The sequence below is a fragment of the Kogia breviceps genome, chromosome 7, assembly GCF_026419965.1.
Source record: "Kogia breviceps isolate mKogBre1 chromosome 7, mKogBre1 haplotype 1, whole genome shotgun sequence".
In the NCBI taxonomy this organism is placed as follows: Eukaryota; Metazoa; Chordata; class Mammalia; order Artiodactyla; family Physeteridae; genus Kogia; species Kogia breviceps.
In genome coordinates this window covers 23,187,004-23,214,517 of record NC_081316.1, presented here as the reverse complement: position 1 = coordinate 23,214,517, position 27,514 = coordinate 23,187,004, and the positions used below count along the sequence as shown (strand labels likewise).

The window sequence follows — 27,514 nt, the reverse complement described above, 5'->3', positions numbered from 1 at the left end:
GCCCAGTGCAAGGATGCGGAGGCCACCTCCTGCCCCTGCTGCCACGTGTGTGGCCACAGTCCTTCCCCACATGCCCAAGCCCTGTCTCCGAGAGGAGCGGGACAGTATGAGAGGCTGAGAGGGTATTTGTTTGTTGGCTTGTTTGTTTTACTGAAGGAGGCGAACCATGATTTCTAAAACCTTGCATTAAAGTGAGTTGACAGGATTGGACTAGAAAATATTTTATCCAGCAGCTGGGGGCCTGTGAAAAAAATCTGGGTAGATATGGACAAATAAAGGGACTACATTTTCTCTGCAGCGCCCAGATAAGTGTGGATAATTTGAGGATTGGCTCCACAAGTGTGAGTAATTTGAGGATTGGCTCCACCTGTAACGGGTCAGTCGACTCCAGCGCCAGCAAGAAAAAGGAGCCGGAGCCTCACGGGCTGAAATCGGCTCCCGGGGGTTTCGGATGCAGGGCTGCCTCTGGGCAAACCCCGAGAGCCACAGAAGCCGAGGAGAGCTTCACCGAAAGGTCCAGAGGCGGGCTGCTGCTACCCACTGCGGGAGACAGTCCTCAGCCCTCGCCAAACGCTTCCCGCCAGAGGGCCGGGGAGGAACCTCCTTCGCCATGATTTCACCGCGCTCCGCCGGCCGCTGGGGTCCCCGGGAAATGAAGCCAGGCAGCTGCCAGCCGGCCTCCTAACTCCTTCTTCCTCTCAGGTATGGATGGCGCTCTCCTCGCGTGTTCCTCAGGAAATTGCACATATTTCCCTGCCTTTGGTGCTCGCCGGCAGCGCAGCTGTTTGCCCCGTTCACCTGCCTCTGAGGCCACGGGGAGAGGAAATGAGGAGGATGAGCTCATGGGAAAGGGAAGCAAAGCAGGGCGAGGGGCAGAGCCGAAGGGCATCATTTATTTAGGTGAGAGCGTGGGCCCCTCGCCTACTGAGGGGTCTCAATCCCGGATATGCTTGTAAACGTGTCTCCAAACTCCTGCATTCATCCAGAACAGTCCGGTGGTCAAAGTGCTCCCCTGGCTGGGCACTCAGGGGGGCCTTAGTTCAGGCGGCTCTAACGGAATACCGTAGACTGGGTGGCTTATAAACGGCAGGAGTTTATTTCTCAAGAGTTCTGGAGGCTGGAAGGTGGGGATCGGGGTTCCAGCAGGGTCCAGGTCTGCTGAGATCCCTCTTCTGGGTTTTCACTTTGGGTTTTCACATGGCAGAGAGGGTGAGAGAATTTTCTGGAGCCTCTTTTAGAAAAAAGGGCACTTAGCCCATTCATGAGGCTTCCTAAAAGCCCCACCTCCTAATGCCATCACACTGGAGATTAGGATTGCAACATAGGAATCTTGGGAGAGTCACAAACGTTCAGTCCATAGCAGAGGAATACAAAAGAAATTATTAAAAGGAACTAAAATTATTGCACTCCATCATCCAGCCGGCATGTATTAAGTGCCTGATTTGAGCAGGTTGGTGTTTTAAGCGTAAGTGGTAGAGTGATGAATAAGATGACAAGGTGGATGTGAGATAATAAACGATACATAGGTACATGTATATATGCACACACATACATATGTGTATACTTTATGTTTTTTGTGTGCATACATCAAATACATGCATACTCTACTCATATTCATGTGTACACGATACATATATAACATGAGGTAAGGAGGAGTGCTTTGAAGAAAAATAGAACATGGACAGGGGAGAGGAAACATCAGGGGGTCAGTAGCTCTGTTCTGCCGTAGCAGCAACTGCACACCTTTTCTGTAAAGGACCGGACGGACAGTCAATAGTTAAGGTTTTGTGGGCCATATGGTGTCTGTCGCCACTACTCTGCCCTGATTACCCCACTCCTCGGGGCTTTGGGGAAATTACTTAACCCCTGTGGTGCTGCCATTTCCATGTTACAAAATGGGACTCAAAAGAGTCCCTACTTCTGGTGGTCGTTGAGAGATACATGAAATAATATCTTTAAAGTTCTTCGCACCAAATAAACATGAAAGGCTCCTGCTTTTGTTACACCTCCCACTCCCCAAGTCTGAAGGGGAGTAGGGCCATCGGGTCACCTGTCCTGCCCTCACACTTGGTCCTAGATGTGCAGACCCCTCTCTCCCTTACGGTTCTTGGTATCAGAAGAGGCCCAACCCCCGATTGACAGCCTGGTCTGAAGCAGCCCCTCGAGGAGAAGGCAGATCCCCACACAGATATTAGCTTGATTCACCTTGTTTACTCCCTCACAGCAATCCTGTCCCTTTGATAGAAGAGGACACTGAGGGTCATGGATGACAAGAAGTGCTCAGTTGTCTCCATGACACTGTTCTTCTTGACACATAGTGATGCCTCACAGACAGGGACGGGTTCCAGCTGAAACAGTAGCAGACCACGTGGTCCAGAGATGGAAAAGAAGGGGTCCCTCCTCTGTTGCCATCCTTTCCCCACCGACATTTAATCTGCCCCTAAGATTCCCCAGGATCTGTGGAATCATGCCTTTCCCATGTTCCCTACTGCAGCTTCTGTGCAGACCTTTCTCTGACTCCATGATAGTCCATCAACAACAGCACTGCCTCCTGCTCCATCTCCTCGTGGGCCTCCTAATCTTACTAATACATTTGAATTAATGAATAATAAAAGCTTATTTGACGATGGGAAGACCTCCCAGGGAACATTTACGTTTCAGCAAAGTTTTCATTCATTTGAAGGTGGATGAGTCCCAGTGGTGTTGTCAGGCACCCTGGCAGCCCATCTGAAGAGATTTCATTTTGGTGAGGAAGGGGATAGGGAAGCTTTGTCCCATTTTGACAGATGAGGAAACTGAGGCTCAAAGAGTTTGTAAATGTAGTAATGCCTTCCTATTTAGATCATGCCAAATTATACGCCACTGAAATCAGGATTATAAATGCCATCACATATATCAGGCATACAGTACAATAAATATTGTTTATCTGCCCTTCCCTCTTTCCAATCCACCAACCTCAAGCTGGAAGAAATACTTAGGTAAGGTAAGGAAGGACAGTTGAAGCAGGACATTAAGGAGGAGGAGTTCCAATTGGATATGGAGAAGGAGAAAATGAAGGGTTGTTTGCACAGAGGTATTGCACGTTCATCACATCACAGTTTAGAATTTGCCAGACCTAACCCATTTCCCCGTAAATACATTTACTGACATCTACAACCCCCACTGAGAAATCTATATTTCTGATCTCCTTTTGAAGACTTATATAATTCCAGGTGAGCGTGGCCCAGTGGCAAGATATTTCCAAGAAAAGGGAGGGAACCTAATTCTCTTCTTAGTTTCATCTTGTTCTGGAACACTTGTGAGGGCTCAAATCCAAGGGGAGAAAAAATGCCCTATTACTTCAGGCAGCACAGCAAGCATAAAGAGAAAGCAAAAATTTCCATGTAAAAGGAGGCAGGTACAAGCTTCCTCATGTTAGCACCACTTTACAAACTTACCATTTGCTTGAACTTGGAGGGAAATAGGACTTTTCAAGGGCCAAGCGCAGGTGGAACAAAATGAATGTTTCAGTCTTATCCTGCAGAGGTTTAAGAGGAACAGTGGAAGAGATGGATGGATGGGTGAATAAATAGGTGGATAGATAAATTGGTGAACGTATGGTGTGGGAGGTGGGGCAAGTGGATATGTAGGTGGATAGATGGGTGGGTGTATAGGTGGATAGATGGGTGGATGTATAGGTGGATAGATGGCTGGATGTATAGGTGGATAGATGGGTGGGTGTATAGGTGGATAGATGGGTGGGTGTATAGGTGGATAGATGGGTGGATGTATAGGTGGATAGATGGCTGGATGTATAGGTGGATAGATGGGTGGGTGTATAGGTGGGCAGATGGGTGGGTGTATAGGTGGGCAGATGGGTGGATGTATATAGGTGGGCAGATGGGTGGGTGTATAGGTGGATAGATGGGTGGGTGTATAGGTGGATAGATGGCTGGATGTATAGGTGGATAGATGGTATAGGTGGATAGATGGGTGGATATATAGGTGAATACATGGGTGGGTGTATATGTGGGCAGATGGGTGGATGTATAGGTGGTTAGATGGGTGGATATGTAGGTGGATAGATGAGTAGATGGAAAGAAATGGACAGAGGGATAGGATGGATGGATGGATAGTTGGATAAATAAATGGGTAGATGCATGTGTGTGTGTGTGTGTGTGTGTGTGTGTGTGTGTGTGTGTGTGTGTGTTGGGTAGATAGGTGGGTTATTGGATGGGAGGACAGTATAGATGGATGGAGAAGTGCATAGGGAGAAATAGAGCAATGGATGGTTGGATGGATGGAAATGTAGGTGAATGGATGAGTGGGTGATGAATGGGACGATAGGGGAGCTACGTGTCTAGCTAAATCCTGCTCATGTTTGTGTTTTGTTTCACCTATAGTGTATTTGAATTAGTTGTTCTAATTTTAGGTACAGAAAAATGTACTTAAAAATCTGTATTTCTGGCCTCTTCTGAAAAATCAGAAGCTCTGGCAAAACTGGGCCTACATTCCTTCAAGGCAACAACTGACTGGAACTGAGTAATGGCTGCCCCCTTTAGATGGGTGTGAAGGCATCAGTCCAGCAGAGTCCCCACCACTCTACAGTAGCTCTGACACCTGCCAACTTCATTCTGTGACATTATCTACCCACCTAGTAGGCATTTGCTAATTCATCAAAGGACCTAGTAAATATAGGCCCTTTATTAAGTAGGCACATGGTAAGTTTATGATTCAGCGACTCTGCCCTCAGGCCCCTGTCAAGAGGCTCTCCATGTCCCTTCTCATTACTTCCAGTGTCATAATCCTAATCTTAGAGAATGGGGATGGAGGGGCTTGCCTCACCACACACCTCTTTAGTATGGAGATCTAACCTCTTAGCATAACATGAAAAGCGTTTCAGGATCCAAATTCCCACCTACCTACTCAACCATGTACATAAACTACTCTATCCCCCACTGCAAACTAAAATATCTCCACTGCTTTCCCCTTAGGCTGGGCATGAACCAACAATTCTTTGCCTTTGTTTGTGCTATTTCTTTGCCAGGAATGGGCCCTCCCATCACTCTTGGTCCATTTGGTAAACTCCTCATCCTTTAAGTCTCAGTACAAATATGGCCGCCTTCTCTGGCCACCCTCTCCAGACAGAATGAGTTGCTCCCTTCTCTCTATGCCCCTCACATGGACAGTTATACAAACACAGCCTCATATGACCATCTCTCCCAGGAACCGTACCACCTAGTCTGGATCCTTAGGGCCCAGCACAGTTTCTAGCCAGTAGTTGGTCTCCATACACGTTTGTTGTTGAATGAGTCCGTAGCTATGCTGTGCTCACTTCCTCATTGAGATATCAAGGAAATTCTTCACTGCTATAGCCACTCAGGCTGTGCACTGCACACCTGCAGGGGGCACTGACATAAACTGAAATAGGAATGGCACCCCTGGATTTTGAAGTACCCAGCAGTATTGGTGGACCTGCCTACAGACCATCCTGGCAGGCAAACTACAGGAACAGAATTACCTCCCCTCAACCCCTGCCAAGGTCCGTCAGAATAGATTTTGTCTTACTTACTGGCTTTGTGACTTTGAACAAGTTACCTAACCTCTCTGTGCCTCAGTGCCTTCATTTGTAAAAGAGGGATAAGGCTTCCATGGTGGTGCAGTGGTTAAGAATCCACCTGACAATTCAGGGGATACGGGTTTGAGCCCTGGCCCAGGAAGATCCCACATGCCGCAGAGCAACTAAGCCTGTGCACCACAACTACTGAGCCTGTGCTCTAGAGCCCATGAGCCACAACTACTGAAGCCTGTGTGCCTAGAACCCGTGCTCTGCAACAAGAGAAGTCACTGTAATGAGGAGCCCGCAAACTGCAATGAAGAGTAGCCCCCTTCTCACTGCAAGTAGAGAAAGCCTGCATGCAGCAACGAAGACCCAATGCGGCCAAAAATAAATAAATAAAATGATTTTTTTTAAAAAAAAAGAGGGATAAAGAGTCCCTTTTTGATGGGATGGTATGAGAATGATATTGAACAGTGTTTGATCTAATCATCATCACCATCATCATCATCACCAACACCACCACTACTTAGAAGTTCAGGATTACTTTGATCCTAGACTACGAAGATTGGTTTGGCCCACATGTCATACAGCCCCTGGAGATCTGTATAGGATTGGCCTGGATGCCCCCTCTCCTGCTTCAGCATCTTATGGAAGTTCAAAGCCCTCCCTAGCATTTCTTAGATTCCCAGGGTTGGGGGAGTTATATTCTCAAGACTCTTGCTTCTGTTTCTTCCTACTCTGGTCTTTGAATCTGATGTGAAGCTCAACTCCCTCCTCAGCCTACCCATGTACACACACACAAACACACATACACACACACACCACTCCTTCTAAGCATTTGTGGGTACAGAAGATTTTCCCCAATCAGGGTAAGCTGGAGGGGAGAGATGGAAAAGAGTTGTAACCACAGACTTGTAAAGAACTTCAAATTCAACGTTACACATCCCAGCGCTTTAAAGGTCCCCCAACCACCATCCCACCAGACACCTGTCTCCACCAGTCTTCCCTACACGTTCACATGGTCACCATCCTCACACTTTCTCACGGGCACACCACCCCCTGCTCCTGTCTGAAATAAAGGAACAATTGTTCTCCTGAACTCACTCAGAACAGTTTAGCTTTGTCCTCTGTCACCTGGGTTCTTGCCAACACCCATGCCCCTGGGATATTGCCGCCAACTCAAATATAATTCATTCCCCAAGAATTCTGGGGCCAGCTTCTAAGGCACTAAAATTCTCACCTCTGCTGTGCTTGAGCAGGGCCAGCTTCCCAGGCCTGCAACCAGTGCAGATACACAGAAATCCAGACTTAGAAGGGCCATGCTTGGGGCTGAATGCTATTCAGCCTCTATCTTGAAATTCTTAAAAAAATTTAATTTAATTTTGTGTTTTATAAGTGAAGGCCAATGGTTCTTCACTTCAGTGAGGTTTGGAGCCTAAGTTCATGCATGGTCCCCCCCTCCAGCCACCTTCCTGCCTTCTCAGGACAGGTCCTCATCTGCCTGCTCACTGAACCCTGGTAGCCAGGCCCGCCTGGCCTCCTCCTTCCCACCACTGCCCCGTGACCTTACTCCTGGGGTGTACAGGAGGCACGCACTTACACTGAGTAACTAATCGAAGGTACAAAATTTGGCACATAAAAGATGTTCTGTGAAAGTTCTTGTTTTAAGTTTCCAGGTCAAAGCCCCTTCTGCTGTGCAGGCCCATGTGTGGACCTCTCCAGGCTCCTTGGCCTTCAATTCTCCCACTTCCAAAGGGCTCCTCCATTTCTTCCTGGACCTGATAACGTGGTCCTTCCTCCTAATAATATCCAAGTACCGTTGTCTTCTATCAATTGGGTGTCACTTAGTCCAGAGGCACTCACTTGAGTCAGAGATGTCTATTATTTTCCATTATTCTCCTATTAAGGTATTCTAGACAGAGCTCCATCTTCTTCCTCATAATCCATCTCTTCCTTTTGTCATTTGGCCCTAGACCTTCATTCCTGACAGACTCTGAGGTGTATCTATAAGTTTTTTCAACTGTGACTCCAAGGGTAGAGCTTGCCAGACTATTCTTCATGCCCTGCACCTCTCCTGCCTTCTTCTCCCCCATCCATAAAGCTGCAGCCATGTCCCTCCCCTCCCATCCTCAGTTCAGCCCTTCTTTCTAGGAGTTGGGCCCACAATTAGTGGTCTGCGCTAATGAGGGAACCTCCACTTCACCCCCCCTTGTACAAGATCCTGGTTTCTTTGACCCCTGAGCCCATGTTCTTGGAAGCATTTCCTCATACCCTATCTCCCACCCCAGTAAGGCTACCCTGGCAGACAATCTTCCATTGGTCCAGAGTCATCTAGGTCAGGGGTCCCCAACCCCCGGGCCAGTCCGCGGCCTGTTAGGAACCGGGCCTCACAGCAGAAGGTGAGTGGTGGGTGAGCTGGCAAGCGAAGCTTCATCTGCCTCTCCCCATCACTCCCCATCGCTTGCATTACCGCCCTGCACCCCTGTCCGTGGAGAAATTGTCTTCCACGAAACCAGTCACTGGTGCCAGAAAGGTTGGGGACTGCTGGTCTAGGTCACCTGAATTTTCCTGGATGGCTTTGGGTGAGGACAGTGATATCTCTGCACCATTTTCCCTCTACCTCACCTACCTCTTTTTCTCAAATTGTCAGGAGACCAAAGCCTAAGAATTTGCTCAGGGGTGATAGAGAAGTGGTCTTGACCTTCCTCCCACAGGCTTTCCTCACAGCACTGAGTGAGGTGCTTTTGAATCAGATGGGGCAAGTGACATGGAGCCAAGTTAATGACTAGACAATACCCTTGACTCTCAGGAATGCCAATTCTCCAGTTGTTTTATAAGTGCTAATAGTTTTCTCTGTTGAGTTTGCCATCTTTTCCAATACAGGGGAAGACTGTACCTATACTACCTTTCCCACAGGTGCCTAGAACAGGGTGGATTATCAGACATGGACAGCCGACATATAGGTCTGTGTATGGCCATCATCACCCATCCTTTTCTTCTGGTAACTACAGTGGTGAGGTCTTTTATGTGCCCATCTTCCATTTCTTGTGATTCATGGGAGCTGCCTGCCTGGCTGCTGGTCTAGGCATGTGGCCTAAGCCAGACTAATCAAATAACCCATCCCCCTGGCCATGGTAATTTGACATGTGAGAGGGGCATGTGATCCACACAGACCAATCAGGGGCCTTCCCTGGGATTTTATATATGGGCTCCAGGAGAGAGCTCTTTTCTTCTGCTGGAGTTTCCAACTAGAGTGATGTAAGTCCAGACATTACATAATTTGGGAGCAGACCTCTCTCCTCTTTTTCTCTTTTGTCACTAGAATGTATGAATACATTAAAGTAAGCAGAGTTTGGAGATGGGAGGAAGAAAAGTTGGCCAAAAGGATTAGAGAGAAATGGAGAGAGAACAGTGGAAGAAAGAGGGAGGCCCTCCAGAGTCCAGCACATGCTGTAACCAGTTCCTGCTACCTCCTCTAATCAAGCCTCAGCTCCTCTGTCTCTGCCTCTCTTTGTCCCTTTATCTCCTGCAACCAGGCTTTGACATCAAATTCTCCCAGTGAAACAATCTGACTAGTCATCCTTGACCTTGCTGGGCCTGAGACCACCTCATAGGTTGATGCTTAGAGAATGGACTGTCTGTCCTTAGGCGAGGTGACCAATACCCCTATGAAAGGGAGATGGGAGTCACAAGGTGCCACAGAGGCAGCTTAGAGGAAGGAACTCCCAGAAAGAAGGTAGAGGCACAGCACACCTTCTGGAACTGTGGCTATCCAGTGCCACCAGGCATCCCCAAATTGGATTCTTTAGTATTGAATATGTATTGATTAATGGATGGAAAATACTGAGTTGATTGCCAGTAACTAACTCATACAGAGTTCCTCCAAATTAAAGGGAGCTAGACATGAGAGGCAAAAAGGAATTTCCTCAAAAAATTCAATTTGTTTTGTTCTCTGTGTCTGATTTCCTTATGACCTCCAAGACCCCCAGACTCAGCTCGCATCTGGAGCCATGTCTTCAGCCCAGGCCCAGGCCCAGGCCCTGCCAAGAATGGAGAGGCTGGCTCTACAGAGAGGTCTCCCTGGGACACATTAACCACTGTCAGGGTGTGAAGGATGATCAGCCGCTAGATTAATTCCTCATAAAATGTCACTTAGGCCAGAGCAGGTTAGCTAAATACGTGGTCTTAAGAATTATACAGAGCTTCTCTTTTGGCTCCAACAAAGAAGAGAAAGGCGGGGCTACAGAGGTATAATTGTGCAGGGACCTGCAAGGCTGCTGCTGGGCTGACTGCCAAGTTACTTGAGGGCAACACCATTGCAATGAGAGGGTTGAGGTTTTCCTGTCCCCCACTGGACCTTCCCTCCACCCACTAACCCTTCAGTTCCTTCAGCTGAAGTGGATATCAGTGGAAATCGAGAGGTTCCCTCCAACCTTTTCTGGGGACAAAACCCAGCCTCCAATCTCTGTACACTTTAGTGAAAGATGCCAGAGTGTAGACGCCATGTGGAGTGTAAAGAAAGGTGGAATGTGGTGGAAATGCTTTGTCAGAGGTAGTGCAATGATAACACAGGTTTTTATTTCATCACTGAAAGAAGCATGATATTCACAGCTCTCCCTTAGATGGCCTCTGCTCTGTCTTTGCTGGTTTTCTCAATATTCTTTAAATGCAGCTTACATGCCCCCATGGACCTTTGCACTGGCTGTTTCCTCTGCCTAGAATACTTTTCCCTTAGATAACTGCATGGCGTGCTCCCTCACTTCCTTTGGGTCTTTACACAAATGTCACCTTCTCCGTGAGACTCTCCCTGGTCACTGTAACTGAAGTTTCAGCCACTCCAAGCTGTTGCTATTCTCTTTCCCTGTTTTATTTTTTTCCTCCTTATCCCTGATTATTATTTACACTTGATATACTTTACTATTTAACTTGTTTATCTGTTTCCCTTACAGAATATAAGCTTTGTGAGGTCAGGGTTTTTTTCTATTTCATTCATTGCTATATCCCCACGAATCACTCCCCTCTTGTAAGATCCTGGCTGTACAGTGCCTGGCACACAGTAGGTGCTCAAAACATATTTGTTGAATTAATTCAGTCATTGGAATGAGCCCATATTTGGAATCAGATCTGGGTTTGGATGTGTGTTCAGCTGGTTAGAAACATTACTTCTCTCTGAGTCTCAATTTCCTTATCTGTAAATTAGTTATAATACCTATTATAACTAGGGTTCCTGGGAAGGGTCATGAGATAATGCATGTAAAGGACTGAGCACAGTGTCTGGCTTGGAGTAGGAAGAACGTAACTAGCAGTTATCTTGCTATTGTACGAACATAAGTGTTTGTTACTACCCAGAGGCTTGAGAACAGGTCAACAGAAAGAAAAATGAAAACCTTCAAATCTGCCTGGATTGGGGATAGGGGGCAAAACAAACATCGTGTGCAAAGAGACATGGGTATGCAAGGCTGTGTGTGTGCATGTGTGTTTGTGTGTATCTGTGTATGCACGCACAGGCATGCATCCCATTCTTATAAAAGTTGAGGTTCATGGATTTTAATCCCCATCACAGTTATTCAAAGCTCTATCTTCGGACGTCTGTATGTGCACAAGTATTGTAAACACCCCACGCATACACACAGATGCTCAAGCATACTCGGTCATGCACAGGTGATCCCTCAACCTCCCCCCGACCCCCAAGGGAGAGGCTCTGTAACAGGGCAGCTACTTTACTGTTCGTGGCTTGGAGGACTTGAGAGAGAAATTGCACCATTACAGCCATGATTGCATCCAAGTTCCTTCCTAGATGCTGTCCCCAGCCCAAGCATGACTCTCTGTCCCACCTCCCTGACCCTCTTGACAACATCATACTGAGCCTTCTGAGTCTTCTTGAAGGGATTCACTCCTTCAAGACACAGAACGCCTCTATTGGTCTGACTGCAAAGGGGAGTGAGGGCACTGCATGAGCATATGCCTGTCCCAGCCTCAGGCGTCATGGAGAGAAGACGCATATTGAGCAGGACAATCATCTTGGAGCCAGAGTTTAAAAGATAAAGACTTTCTGGGGCTTCCCTGGTGGCGCAGTGGTTAAGAATCCGCCTGCCAATGCAGGGGACACAGGTTCAAGCCCTAGTCTGGGAAGATCCCACATGCTGTAGAGCAACTAAGCCTGTGCGCCACAACTACTGAGCCTGTGCTCTAGAGCCTGTGAGCCACAACTACTAAGCCTGCGTGCCACAACTACTGAAGCCCACGTGCCTAGAGCCTGTGCTCTGCAACAAGAGAAGGCATCACAATGAGAAGCCCGCACACCACAACGAAGAGTAGCCCCCGCTCGCTGCAACGAGAGAAAGCCCACACACAGCAACGAAGACCCAATGCAACCAAAAAAAATAAATAAATAAAATAAATATTAAAAAAAAAAAAAAAAGACTTGCTGAAGGACTTCCTACCATGGCAAGGCACCCCAAGGTCCAGACCGGGAGCGACTTCTGGGGCAAAGCAGCACCTGATGAGAATGGCTGATGTGGTCGTACACCCCCAGCCTCTCCATTCCACCCCATCCTGACCCCCCTGCCACAGTGAAAATAGAATCTTGGGAAGAGCACTGGCTTCAGAATCAGGCAGTTTGGGGACTGGAATCTTAGCTCCAAAACTTGACAGCTAGGGAACTTCAGCAAATTACTTAGCCTCTCTGAACCACAGTTTCATCATCTGTCAAATTATCTGGACAATAACTCCCTTGTAGAATTGTTGGGAGGATTTAAGTCATGTACTGCTGCTCAGGTTGTGCACTACACAAATCCAGCGGGCCACCATAAGGCCACAAAGTCAGTGACATCCCTTGGATTGTGCAGGTATGAAATATTGTGTTAGAAGCATCTGACACAAAGCCTGGCACCTCGTAAGTGCTGAATCATGGTGGCCAAAAAATCAGGCTTATTGATCATACTTTTAATTCACAAAGGGAAAACCACCTAGCTTTCAGCAGGCATAATAGTTTCAGAGTAGAAAGTTGTAGCCATGGTAATATATGAGGCAACTTCAGAGGTGACAGGGATATGATGTCCTCAGGGAATGTATTTTCATTGTTTTTTAGAGCCCAGAGCTCCAGAAGTTGGTCATGCTTACTGGACATTTTTTTGTGAGTAATCAGAAAGCTTGTAGTGCTTGGATGTATGTGCTCTTGAAGCCATTTTGTCTTAATGAGGTGAGGTTTGATTTAAGTGGAGAGTAATTGTCTTTCCCTATTAAAATAATGTTTTTTCCTTAAATTAAAACATAATGCACAGGAGGAGTCCCAGTGAGATAGCTAGGTCTTACCAAATCTGCCTATAATAGTGAAGTCCAGCAGCTGGCAAGTCACACTGACAAGCAGAGAACTTCTAATCAGCAGTTCCGAGCCTCTCTCCTAGATGTCCATCAGATATTAAGGGACAGATTTCTAGAAGACAGAGACTAAAACAACAATCTAAAAGAAAAAAAAAAAGAAAGGAAGGGAGGAAGGCAGATGGGTGGGGGAGGGGAGAGAGAGGAAGGGAGGAAGGAAAGAAAGAAGAGAAGAAAATGGAAGAAAGGGAAGGAGGAAGGAAGGAAAATTAACTCTGACAATTATTTCAAAGCTAGAGGCAAAATAACACTTCCCCCAAATTTGTAATTAGTAGCCATAATGAGATTTTACAACTATAAAACAAGGACAAGGGCTCGTAATAAGAGAAGACGAACAAGAAAAAAACACCTGGAAATTAAAAATGTGGGAGCAGAAATAAAAGTGCAGTTAATAAATGAGATGATACAGTTGAGGACATACCCCAGAAACTCAAACATGAGAACAGAGTTGGAAAATGAAAAAGAATGATATGGTCTGTCTGATGGTCCAAGTCCAAATAATCAAGAGAGAAAATGGAAGGGAGGCACAAGTAATAGAACATTTCCTAGGACTGAAATAAGTAAGTTTCCAGATTGAAGAGGCCTTCAGAGAACCTAGCATAATGGAGGAATTCTCCCATCAAAGCCTGGCCATCCAAAATTTCGTATCACCAGAAATAAAGAAGGTCACATAAGCTGTCAAGGAGAAACAGAGATCAGAATGGCATTCAACTAGAAGACTACAGGACAATGCTTTCAAACTGTAACCTGCCAAATTATCAATCAGGAATGACTATAGAATGGAGACAGTTTCAGAAATGCAGGGTCTTCAAAATTTTACCTCTTATGTACCTTTTGAAAGAAGTTACTGAAAGATGTGCTCCACCAAAATGAGGGTATAAACTGAGAAAGAGGAATCAGCAAATCATCCATGCAGCATAAGACAGTGGAGAAAGGGAATTTTCAGGAGGATGGAAGAGAGAAGACCAGGAAACAGCTGAAGAGGAAAACCAATTCAGAACAGAGTAGGAGAAGAGAGGTGTCCAGGCAGAGGGACTCTCAGAGTAAAAAATGAAGGTAGTAGATTATCCGACATGGTTGACTGTGCGAAGAGACATTCCACAGTTGTACAGAAGGTTTCACCAGAAATTTGAAGAACACCAAACAGTTTTTAAAAGCAGTTAAGTACAGTAAAAATAAAACATCATACAGTAACCTCCTATAAGAATTATTAAAATTTTCTCTCCATAATATCTCTTGACACATTATACCACTTTTCAGACAAGGATTTTCTGCCTTTCATTTTATTTTTGCTTTTGAGTCAACAAAATCTCACCCAGAAGCACACTAAATATATATGTGCCATAAGAAGTGATAGTTTGACATTATAATTTTAGGCAGTGACACACTTGCCAATTGATTCAACAGTTTCCAGTCAGAGACTAGTGTATTGGACCAATGTGAGATACTTACTATGTTTGAATGAGCCCCAAATGCTTTGTTATGCGAGGAGTGCCAAACAAGAAAGACCTACAACACTTCAGTCTATTAAGGGTGTACTCTCTTTCCTTGTGTTTCCAAGCACTCTCATCTTTAGCTTTTATTTAGTCCTAGGAGCATCTTTACCGTACTCCAACTTTAAGTGCAGCTTGAGTGAAAGATATTCATGAACCCAAAAAGTTTGGTGAAGAAAATGGTACAGCAAGAACATACCTTCCGAAGAATGACTTGTGCAACCGTCATGCACTTAAGCCTCCTCTTCTTCCTTTGGTGAATAAAATAAGCCTTCATTACATCACATTATATATACATAATATGTATATAATATATATACACACACACACACAAACTGTATTTACTGTCAAGTTATCGTGTATTATTTATTTAAACTTGTTTTTATTGTTCAGTTGATTTATTTTTCTACCTGTGAAAAATGTTTGGGCACCTGGGTTTGCATTGGGATGCATCAATATTTTCCCCATTAAAATTAATGGAAATTTTTTTCATTCATTTAACAGCTTTTCACTTATTTGTAGGGTTTTCAGGATCCAGTTAAAAATCTGTAAAAGGAATGGGTATTTAGGAAATGAAATGTAAATACACTACTTGGCTCAGCAGTGAACAATATATACATGGTCCCAGTCATGAAAACAAATATGAATTTAGTAAAAGTGGTGATTTAAGCCATACGGGTAAGGGTGCTATATCAGAGTTGAATCTTTGTCTTTCTTATTAGGAAGTCAACATATGATATATAAATCTGGAAAATCAAAAATAGCAATACTAACAAGTGATTTAGAAAAATAGAAGTGCTAGAAGCAGCATCTAAAAGGGTTAAAAGTGGTTGCCTCTGGAAATGAGGACTTGGGTGAAGAAGGGGAAGCTTTATTATAAGCTTCAAAGGACTGTTTGACTTTTTAAAGTAGACAATAACTTTGATAAAAATTTAAATTATGTTTAAAAAGGTAATAAATATTCATTGAAGAAAGCTCAGAAAATACAAATATGGAAAGAGAATAAAATAAAAGCCATTCATAACATATAAACCCAGAAAAGCCTGTCAAGAAACACTAGTTTTGAGTTTTGAATCTCTCTACTCTACATACATATAGGCACATTTTTTTAAAGTGTGAGATTGTGTCGTTAATATTGTTTTGCAACGTGCATTTTTCCACACAGTCACTGTAGGGAATTTTTCCATATCAATATTCATCTACTACATCATTTTAATGGCTGCATATTTCTCATCATATGGATATACTATAATTTATTTAATTCAACTCAACATTAACCATTAATTATTCAGTCAGCCTAATTCTTCCAGCAAAGACATGCAACTTTAACTTATTTTGGAAAGATAGCAAAAAGGAATTTACTCTGTGTTCAATTGTTGTCTTCAATAATTTCTATTTTGCTTTACTAGCAAAGGAGTGAGAGATTTCACTTGCTCTGAGATTCCCCCCTGACTATCCACACTGTTTCTTTCGGAAATTCTCTCCCACTGAAATTGTAAATGGAATGCATATGTGGTAGATGGCTGCTCTTACCTGTCGGTGTCCTTTTTTTGTCTTTAAATAACAGCACCTCAATTTTCCTTGGTAGAATCCCTTCTCTTTCCTCCCACAACGCTCAGCCCACGTGGTTTGGGTGAAACTGACCCACCTTCAAATCTGGAAGGTGAGTTAGCCTAGTTCTTCTTTCTAGCCTCAGTGAATGTTTCAGGGGTGGACATGTGCACAGAACCGATTCAAGGAGAGTCAACTCCAGATTTTATTGGAACCTTTAGGAAAGAGGAACTCTCTTTCTTCTCACTGGGATTGCTGAGCTGAGAAAAGGGCAAATCTGGAGTGGCTGGAGGCCATTGGCCATTACAAAGGGGAAAGCCTGCCTCGGGATAAAGCCAAAGAGCAAGAAATATGAACCAAGAGATGCAGAAAGTCAGATTCCTGCGGACACATTTTGTGCACCTGGATCCAGCACTGCCTGGTGTCCTTAGCCACAGTTGTATGAATTAACACATTTCCCCTTTTCCCTTAATCTTTTGAGTTGGGGCTCTGTCATCTGCAAGTGAATGTGTATAACATAGACTCAAAGTCAAATAATTTAAACAGAACAGAAAACCGTAAGGTGAAAATTAAAAATTTTCCTCCTTACCCCCTCGATTCTCAGTTTAGACTCCCCAGAAGCAGTCACTCCTTACAGTTTCTTTCATATGCTTCCAAAATGTGTCTGTCCATTTACAAATATACCAATTTTTGAAGATATACAAACAGGATTATACTATGCTGTCCTGAAACTTGTGTTTTCTACTTCGCCATGAGGTGAAGGACACCTTCCCTCATCACATCTGGACATCTAGTTCATTTCTCCTAAGACCTACAAAGGATTCTATTATAGGGACAGCTCGTATTCCAACCAGTCCTGTACTGATGGCCAATTAGGTTCACTTGATTTTTCACCGTTAAAAAGAGGCTGTGCTGAGCATTCTTCTCATATAGTTATACGTGGCAAATGTGCTTCCGGTCCCTCATTACCCAGACTCCTTCCAGGGGCTACATTTAGTGGGGTGTGTAAGTAGTTGCTAGCTGCACAGTGTAAGAATAGCTTCCAGAAATACTCCTACTACCCATGGTGCCAACTCACAGGGGTCAAGATACAAAGGTACAGGGCCATAGATCATTATTCAGTAAAAACATGTGTGAGGATAACAGAACAGAATTATGTAGGGAGTGGAAGGGAAATGGTCTAAAATGCACAGAGCCAGAAGCTAGTTTGTAGAACATTCTTCCAGTCATCAGAGATATGAAAAGGGTTTTGTTTCTCACCAAAATCTGTTAGAAACATACTTGAGGGCTTCCCCGGTGGCTCAGTGGTTGAGAGTCCGCCTGCCGATGCAGGGGACGCGGGTTCATGCCCCGGTTCGGGAGGATCCCGCGTGCTGCGGAGCGGCTGGGCCCGTGAGCCGTGGCCGCTGAGCCTGCACGTCCGGAGCCTGTGCTCGGCAACGGGAGAGGCCACAACAGTGAGAGGCCCACGTACCGCAAAAAAAAAAAAAAAAAAAAGAAACATACTTGATAATGCAGCATATATAGACTCCTATAAACGTACCATGTTTTTTTTTCTTTTTTGATGAGAATCATAGAGAATAGAATATATTAAAACTGCTGTCTTTGTAGGGCCCAAGTGTTGTACAAGTACTACAAACAGTGAGTATGTCTGTGGGAAGCAGCATGTTTTATGCATCAAAGCTATCAATAACAATAAAAAAAATTTTCAATTTACCATGCTATAGAAACACCTGAATTATCTTCTTATTCTCTTTATTAAAAAAAATTTCAAAATTGTCATCATATGAATAAGGAGTGATCAAAGAATATGTAGCTAAAAATAAAAGGTAGGAAAGAAAGCATAGTAAGAGTGCATCATACTCAAATTAATAAAAATATGATGTTACTTTTCTGAATTTTGTGATGCTTTTATTTATCACCTTTTTAGAATGCATAATTTTTGTAAGTTTTTTCTCATTGTAGATAAATATTCATTTTTGTGCCTGACTTGTAAATTTTTTTTTAAAAGAGATGCTCTAAAATTGTATGAGCTTCAGACTCTACAAAACTTGGATTCATCCCTGCATAGTGTCTGAACATATAGTGTCTGGAGTCAGACTGTTCAGCTTCAAATCTCAGGTGAGCCATTGCTACAGACTGAACGTTTATGTCCTCCAAAATTCATATGATGAAGCCTCATCTCCAGTGTGATAGAATTTGGAGATGAGGCCTATGAGAGGTGACTAGGTCATAAGAGTGGGGCCTTCCTGAATGAGGTTAGTGCCCTAACAGACCACTCTGTTGCCCCTTCCACCATCTGAGGACACGGCCAGAAGGTAGCCATCTATGAATCAGAGAGAGAGCTCTCATCAGAACTCGACCACGCTGGCACCTTGATATTAGGCTTCAGACTCCAGAACTGTGTGAAATAAATTTCTGTTGTTAATAAGCTATCCAGTCTATGGTTTTCTATTATAGCAGCTCAAGATCAAGACTAAGATGGCCATCTACCAGTTCTGTGACCCAGGGAAGTTTACTTCACTTCTCTGTGCCTCAGTTTCCTAACTAAAAAAAAATGGGGTTAATAACCTCTGAGGGTTGTTGTGAGGATTAAATGAATTAATACCTATATAGAACCTAGAACCTGGCAATCAGTAATAGTCAATAACAACTGTGGTTATTTCTTATGCACTTGTGCAGATATCTCAGCAGGACAGGTTCCTAGAAGTGTAAGTGCAATTATATTAACTTTAATATAGAATGTGCCAAACTGCCCCCCAAAAGCAATGCCAGCTTACCCTCCCATTATGTACATAGTGACATACATCAGAGCTGTGGGGTCAGGAAGCCCTTCCCAGATGAACTTATGGCTGTGGTCCTTACCACATTCCAGACTAGTCAAGTTCCCTGAACCCTGTCGAAGCCAAGTTGGTCAGTGGCTGCTGGGAATGGTGGGCCCTGCTCCTAATTAACCCATCCTGCAAAGCCTATGAGTAGCTGCCATTTACCAAGCACCTCCCCTTCATTGAGCTCAGTGGCCCTGTAGGTTAGGCAGGGTGGAGCCGAGGTTATTCTTTTATGAAAGATAAAATTGTGGCTCAGAGGGGTAAGGGACCTATGTGAAGTCACCCCAGCAGATAAGAACCAGGGAGAGGAACAAGAATCCAGGTCTTCTAAAAACCTAATGCTTTTCCTATTATACCTTGTTGCCTCTCAAACGTCTTTCCATTAATGAAACATACTCTTTATAAAGAAATATATTCATAATGAAATATGAAGCTTTCTCCAAGTTAGTTGTGAAGAGCAAGCATTAAGACTATATCATGTACTAAGAGTGTGCTTCTAAGAAAAATAAATTTAATTGCAGCCTCATGATTCAAATCAAATTCACCTTGCTTTAAATCTTCAGTTATGGTAAGATATAGCTGTAGAGAATGTGCTTTCCATCCTAAGCACCTTTTTTTTTTTTTTTTTTTTTTTGTGGTACGCGGGCCTCTCACTGTTGTGGCCTCTCTCGTTGCGGAGCACAGGCTCCGGATGCACAGGCTCAGCGGCCATGGCTCACGGGCCCAGCTGCTCCGCGGTATGTGGGATCTTCCCGGACCGGGGCACAAACCCGTGTCCCCTGCATCGGCAGGCGGATTCTCAACCACTGCGCCACCAGGGAAGCCCCTAAGCACCTTCTGTACTTCTACCTTTAAAAACCTACCTCCCCCATCCCCCAGTCTTGTTCTCTTCGACTTGCCAAATAAATCTTCTCCAAAAAACAGAGCTGATTAAATGCCTAAGGGAAGGAAGTGAAGAACTCAAAATTAGTAGAGTCTGTTCCCACATGTTCAGGCTAATTTAACTTTTCTCACATGACAAATTAGAAAGGAAAAGAAAAATTTGCATAGAAGGACAATTAAGAATAAACTAGAGGTGTCCTCTGTCCCAAATTAGAACAGGATTCCATAATTCGTTTTTACATGCATGACATGCAGGAGCTAATGGGTGGGTGCTTTTGTTCTCCAGTGTCACCCAGCAAGTGGGAGCTTCATCAGCACAAAGTGAGGATTAGCCCATGATGAAATGTGCCTCAGGCCTTCTCTTCAGCAAGCTGGGCTAACTACCATGTTACATACTGTCTAGCTGATGGAAAATGTGAAAATGCCCAGGGCGCATGAAAGTTTGGTCAAGTCTAACGATAGATGATAGATAGATAGATAGATAGGTAGATAGATAGGTAGGTGATAGATGAGTCAATGAAACAATGAGAGGCTCCTCACCAGAGGGATTTATCTGAATATGCAACACGATGGCTCCCAGGCCATCTTCTAGTTCACCAACCCTAGTAATTTCTAGTGACTATCTCCTTCTTCAAAGCTCTAAGAATACTCAAAAGACCTGCTCTGCAAATATAATTATGGGAGTAGATTTTTATTGTGCAGGACTTGGTACACAGTAGCCACTTATTACTCCAGCTGCCTCAGGAAGTTTCTTTCTCTCCTTGGCAAAGCAAAGATGCCTACACATAGAGATTCCCAGCTGCTGACAGCCTTAAATTATCCAGAGATTTGCCTTTCAGAATGAGCTTTACAAGAGCTCAAAGGTCAATTAACCCTAAATAAGAACTGGCAAGCTCCCTACCCACTTCCTGGTGAACCAGAAGAAGAGAGAAGATATACAATAAGGTCTGAAGTTTTGAGCATCTTGTTGGAACATCAACTACATATTTTTTTAAATAATAGGTAATAGAGATTGACTCTGGCTAATTTAATTTAAATGAAATGCTAGCATTTATTGAAAGGACTTATGATAGCCTAGAGAATCCCAGGAAAAGCTAAACGTAAGAACTTCAGAAGTAGAAACCCCAGTAGCTCTGGGAATCTGGAGAGCAGGAATCCCATAGCTCTGGGAAATGGGCAGTACATCAAAGAACTGTCTTGGAGAAAGGCCTATTCAAATTATTTTCCCATCAGGTTCCTCACCTGTTGGGTGAGAACATTCAATTAGTTCAACCTTGACCAAGGGGACAGAGGACACAGGGGAAGCCTGTCTGTGTACAGTGTCACAGGAGTTACTCCCCAAAGGCCAGCTGCTATTATTTTTTAAAGGCCAAAGAGATGTGGGCAAACAAAAACAACAGGAATTCATCATGCTTAGTTTCTGTCTGTAACCCAAAGAAAAATGTATGCCAAACCTTCCAAATGTTTCAGGCCCAACACATGAAAAGCCCAGTGTTCTAGTTCCAGGAACTACAGATCATACACAGGAACAAACTTTCCCCATCTCTAGGTCATATATCAAGGACAACATCTATACCTTTGAAGGGGATAAAGGGTTCGGTTTACAGACAAGTGAACAGCCAAGTGCTGTGTAGTAAGAGCCATGAGAGGGAAGTGCAGGGTAACATAGCAGGGGTGCCTGGTCTGGCCTGACCTGGACTCAGGGAGGGGCAAGGAGGAGTCAAGAGTGGGTGAGAGGTTGGCAGTCTATAAAGAATGGGATGTCTGAGGGCAGGAAAAGGAGCGTGTGTTACCGTGGAGGGGTGCTGAAAGTGGCTCTATTTGTCTGGAGCATAGGGATTTGGAATAAATTGAACTACTGGTCCCAGTACTTCACTCTCTGCTGGCTCAGCCTTGCCCTGGGTGGGATGAAGAGTACTTCTTTCTGTGTTGACTTTGACTTGGCCATGAGATTGGTAGATGTGTCAGAGTGCCAATCTTAAGAGGCATCTTAAGAGCCTAGGTCTTAGGCATTGGGTGTTCCACTCACCTGCATGAGTTTCTGCCACTGCCATAAGAAGAACATGCCCCAACTGCTCTGCTGGTCCAAGGAGGATGAAAAACACATGCAACAGGGCCTTCAGGCCAATCCACAGAACTGCATCTAAAGGTAGAACCACTCAGCCAAGCCCAGTCTAGATCACCCAACCCAGCTGCCACAGCCGGAAGCAGAATTGCTGCAGCTGACCTTCAGATCCATGAGAATAAATGATGGAGGGTTCAAAGCCACTGAATGTGGGCATGGTTTACTATGCAGCATTACTGTGACAAGGGCTGAGGGATATAGGATTGACAGTAAAAGAAAGCCTGAGAAGGGACTGGAGAGGTAAGCAGAGGCCTAATCGTCAAGGACTCTCTAAGCCTATAAATTTGAACTTTTATCTTAAGGGCAACAGAGTCCACTGAAATGTGTTAAGTAGGGAAGTTACACAGTCAGGTTTCCCTTTTAAAAAGCTCACTCTGAGGGTCTGTAAGGTAGACAGGGTTGGAGGGGGCGCCAGGAGAGATTTCCTAAAGTTCTCAAACTAACAGTTTTCCAAAGTATACAATTTTACGCATTTTTCTTCCAGGATATGGCTTTCCTATTGACTTTTAAAATGGTATCTTTAATGGTTAATTTTTATAAGATCCAACTTATTAAATTTTCTTTTATGGCTAGTGCTTTCTGTCTTTTCTAAGAAATCTTTGCCGTTTTCAAATTAGGGATGATATTCTCCTATTTTTTTTTTCTAGAAACTATATAGTTTTAGCTTTTAAATTTAGGTCTATGATCTGCAGTGAACTAATTTTGGGGTATGTTGGAAGGTAGTGTCAGGATTCATTTTTTCCCCATATAAATACCCAGTTATTTGGGCACCTTAAAAATGAAGATTTTTTTCTTTCCCCATTGAATTACCTTTGCTTGGATATGAAAACTTCATTGGCCATATGTTTGGATCTATTTCTCTATTCCCTATCTGTTCCATTGATCTATTCTTACACCATGTTGTATTTTTTTTTTAAATATTTATTTATTTATTTATTTGGCTACACTGGGTCTTAGTTGCAGCACGCGGGATCTTCATTGCGGCATGCGGTATATTTCGTTGTGGCGCGCAGGCTCTTTGATTTTTATTTTAATTCTCTTATTGTCAAAGAATACCCTCTTTATGATTGTAATCCTTTGAAATGTATTGAGATGTGTTTCATGGCCCAGCTTATGGTCTATTTTGGTGAATGTTCCATGTACATTTGAAAATAATACATATTCTGCAACTGTTGATTAGTATTTGATAAAATGCCAGTTAAGTTTGTTGATAGTCCTCTATATCTTTTCTGATGTTTTATATGTTTATGTTACATGTTTATATAACATCCAACAATTCTTAAGAGAGGAGGGTAAACGTCTTCAACTCTTATTGTGGATTTGTCTATTTCTCCTTTCAGTTCTATCAGTTTTGCACTCATGTATTTCGAAGCTTGTTATTGGGTATATACACATTCAGGAATTGTACATCTTCTTAATGAATTGACTTTCTTGTCATTATGTAATGTCCCGCTTTATACCTTACAACTGTTCTTGACTTTGTCTGCTAATATGGCCACTCCTGCGTTTTCACGATTAATCATTACATGGTTGTCTTTTTCTATTCTTTACCTTTTGGCTTGTACGCGTCTTCACATTTACAGTGTGTCTCTCATAAACATTGTATAATTGAGTCTCATTAAAATCCAATCTGGCAGTATTGTTCATCTTATTGGACTGTTTAGTCTATTTAGATATAAAGTAATCAGTGATTTAGCTGGGTCTAATTCTACCATCTTGCTATTTGTTTTCTCTTTGCCCCATTCATGCTCTCTTTTCCTTCCTTTTTTTGGATCTATTAAATGTGTTCTAGTATTCCATTCTATCTTCTCTATTGGCTTTTTAGCTATGCTTCTTTGTTTTAATTTTTAGCAGTTGCTCCAGGGATTAAAATAAACATATCAGTCTACCTGTGATAATGAATTAACTTTATACCACTTCATGTATAATGTAGCGACCTCACACAGTATACTTTTATTTGCCCCTTCTTATCTCTTGTGCTACTGTCGCTAATACACCCTGCTTCTAAATAGATTATATACCTCACAGTACTTTGCTAATGCTTTTGGTTTTAAGCAGTCAAATGTCTTTTTAACAAATTTCTAAAATGAGAAGAATGTCTTTTATATTTTTACCCAACAAATTTTCTACTTCTTGTACTCTTCTTCATATAGATCTGATAACTTATGGAATCATTTTTCTTTTTGCCTGGAGAACTTACTTTAATATTTCTTAGGGTATATGTATGCTAGTAAATAATCCAACTTTTGCTTATCTGAAAATGTCTTTATTTACTTTTTTTTAAGGCTGTTTTTGCCAGATACAGAATTCTAGGTTGACTGGGAACTTTTTGGTTTTGTTTATTTTTTTATTTTAGAACTTCAATGATGTTGCCCCATATCTTCTGACTGGTTTTATGTCTGATGAGAAATCAGCAGTATTTCTTATCATCACTCCTTTGTATGTAACCTTTTTTCCTCTGGCTGCTTTTAAAATGTTCTTTATCTTTGGCTTTCAGCCATTTGTTTATGAAATGACTAGGTGTGGTTTTCTTTGTGCTTATCTTGAGTAAGTTCCATTGAGGTTTTTTCATTTGAATGTTGACATTTTGTCACCTAATTGGGGGAAATATTGCTCATTATTTCTTCTATTTTTTTTCCTTGCCTCATTTTTTCCTTTCTTCTCCTGTGACGACTCCACTTACACTCATATTATACTGCTTGATATTTTTCCATTGGTCACCAAGTCTTTGTTCATTTTTTTAAGATCCTTTTATTCTCTCTGTTTCAGTTTAGATAGTATTTGTTGATCTGTTTTCAAGTTCACTAATCTTTTCTTCTGCATTGTCCATTCTAATGAAATTTTTCATTTCATAAATTGTGTTTTTCAGTTCTATAGTTTCCACTTGTTTCTTTTTAAAGTCTCTCTTTCTTAATTGAGATTTCTATATTGAGATGTCCATCTTTTCCTTTAAATTCTTGAACTTATTTGTAATGGCTGTTTTATAATCATTGGCTGCTACTGACTACATCTGTGTCATCTCTGGGTCTGTTCCTACTGACTTTATTCTCCTGGTTATGGGTCACACTTTCTTTTTTTAAAAAAATTTATTTATATATTCATTTATTTCTGACTGTGTTGGGTCTTCATTGCTGCGCTCGGGCTTTCTCTAGTTGCAGCGAGGACGGGCTACTCTTCACTGTGGTGCATCGGCTTCTCATTGCAGCGGCTTCTTGTTGCAGAGCACAGGCTCTAGGCATGTGGGCTTCAGTACTTGTGGCTCGTGGCTCTAGAGTGAAGGCTCAGGAGTTGTGGAGCACAGGCTTAGCTGCTCCGCGGCATGTGGGATCTTCCCAGACCAGGGCTTGAACCTGTGTCCCCTGCACTGGCAGGCGGATTCTTAACCACTGTGCCACCAGGGAAGTTCCAGGTCACATTTTCTTGCTACTTTGCATGTCCAGTAATTTTTTTGAATGCTGGACATTATGAATGCTACAATGTTGAGTTTGGTTTATGCTGTTTTCTTTTAAAGAATGTTGAGTATTGAGTGTTGAGTATTGCTTTGGCAAGCATTTAATTCAACTTTGATCCTGTTGAGGCTTGGTTTTTGGCTTTGTTAAGGTGGATCAAGAATAGTCCATGTGCTAGGACTGGAGTAGTCCTATTCCTTGGATTGGATGTTCTGGGGTCTCAGCTAAGTGCCCAGAGTGTTCAGTAACATATCTACACTGAGACTGGCCAGAAGCCCAACGTCCCCCATCACTGTGTAACCTCAAGAATTTCCATCAGTTCATTGTCTCTCAGTAGCCATTCTCTGCCCAACCATGCAGGGTCTTGCCTTGCACATGTACAGCTTTCTATTTGGCCAAAGCCTAAAGGGCACATGAATGCAGATTTCTGGGGCAACTTCTTTGTTCAGTTCTTTTTTCTTTAATGCCCTATCCCATCCATTCCAGTCACCGCAGCAGCCTGAACTCTGTTGTTACCACCCAGTGAGGCCACTGCTGTCTTTTAACATCTACTTTCTCATGCCGCCATTGGAGCACGTCCCATGGCAGAAAGCTAGACTGAATGTGGGGCTCATTTCATGGGTTTCCTTTGCTTAAGGTTTACTGGCTATGTTTTTTGGAAATCTTTACAAACACTGAGTAACGCTCTTGGTACATATTAGGTGTTTAGTAAGACAGTTTTTAAGGAGGAGGGTATGATTATTTTGGCTCACTTAAGTCCTACTTCTGGAAATACGCACAAGGCTTATCAAGTGTCCTATCCAGAGAATCAATCTCCATCTCCTCCTCCCACTCCCAGTTCCCCCTCAGGGTAATCAACTTTCTCTTCAGAAGCTGGCAAGCTGTTTTTTGCACATTTGGGTTACTCAGTTTGAGAGGTTTGAGCATTTGGAGAATGATTAGAATTACATTCATCCACAGTTAAGATGCACACTGTTCTCTGGGGGATTTGATACACTTTTTCCAAATTAGCTAAATGCTCTCTGGAAGAATTATTGGTGGGAAGGAGAGGCTGTGAATAACCTAGGATAAGTCATCATTCGGAATGTAGCCTTGAAGCCTCCTATGTAGTTTCTCATGTTACCAAGAAAAGAGGTTCTGAGGTTGTTCAAAGAGGGATGCTGAAGAGAGGAAGAAGGCAACTCCAGTGGGACCTCCTGGGAGGGGAAGAGCTGGAGGAGGCTCTTGGGCAAAAGAAATCCCCAACAAATGCCTCCTGGCTCTTTTTATTCACCTCAAACACTCAGCTCCACCTCATCTTCCTGGGGCCCATTTTCTGGACCCCAGGCCATTTTCTTTTGTTTCCATCTTGACTGGGAAGATCAGGTCTCCAAAGAGAGGATTATTTCAAGACTGCTTTGGCGTTTACATTTGGATTTTTCACATTTCACCATTATCTATCATTCTGCACAGCCCACCCTCACCCCATATACACACTACATAATCAATGCCATCCTCCTTTCTGCAAAAGATGCATCATTTAGCTTTGTGGCTTAATGACCCCATTCTTGCCTTAGAGACAATGAATGGACAATTTGAGTTTGGAATCCCTATAGTTTGGCCAATGGAACTAACCCTCTTAAGATTTCCTGTTCACCAACAGCACCACTCTCCCCAGGCCTGCATTTTAGTTCAAAAACACAAGACAAACAAGGGATTGAAAAGACTAAATGTGTGAGAGTTTTAATTTTCCTCTGGGGGAAAAAAAAACAAGTTATGATTTTCCTCCAAGCAAATAACCTATTTTCCATATGTTCCCAAGAAAAAACTGCGTTTCTGTTATTCTGCACGTTCCATGGATGATTCCAGTGGGGAGAGCCTAGGAAGCAGCACGTTTTTTCTTGTTGCAGGGAAAATATGTTTTCCAACTCATAGTCTCTGTGCTCTAGTAGTTGGGCTTGGGGCACTCACTTCAATTCCACTTCTGAAAGGGAGCCAGAGAATGAGGAGGAGCAGGGTTTGGTTTCTACAAGCTTTGAGGGCCACTGGGTAGGGGGCCCAGTGAGGCCTGGCCTCATGAGCCTGAGGAAGCTGCTGTTCCATACTCCTGTCCCTGCCCCCAGGGTAGATGAGGGGGTGTTATGCCTTCTGCAGAAAGATGGTCTAGAATAACTTCTACAGTGTAACTTATACAGTGTAACCTCTGGACTCGGGCTCCTGAGACATCTGTAGCCCCCACTCTCAAAGCATGGAGCAGGAATCTAGGGTGGCCCTTCTAATCCTTGCTA

The 27,514-nt window shown here is 43.3% G+C and overlaps 1 long non-coding RNA gene across 1 annotated transcript in view; it reads left to right on the top strand.

Annotated features, from left to right (window-relative positions):
* Positions 1 to 348: 348 nt before the first annotated feature.
* Positions 349 to 27,514, top strand: part of LOC131760145 (uncharacterized) — a 41,007-nt gene continuing 13,841 nt past the window's right edge. The window contains exon 1 of the long non-coding RNA XR_009336650.2: positions 349 to 702. This is a non-coding gene — a long non-coding RNA (uncharacterized lncRNA). The remainder of the gene's footprint in view (positions 703 to 27,514) is intronic.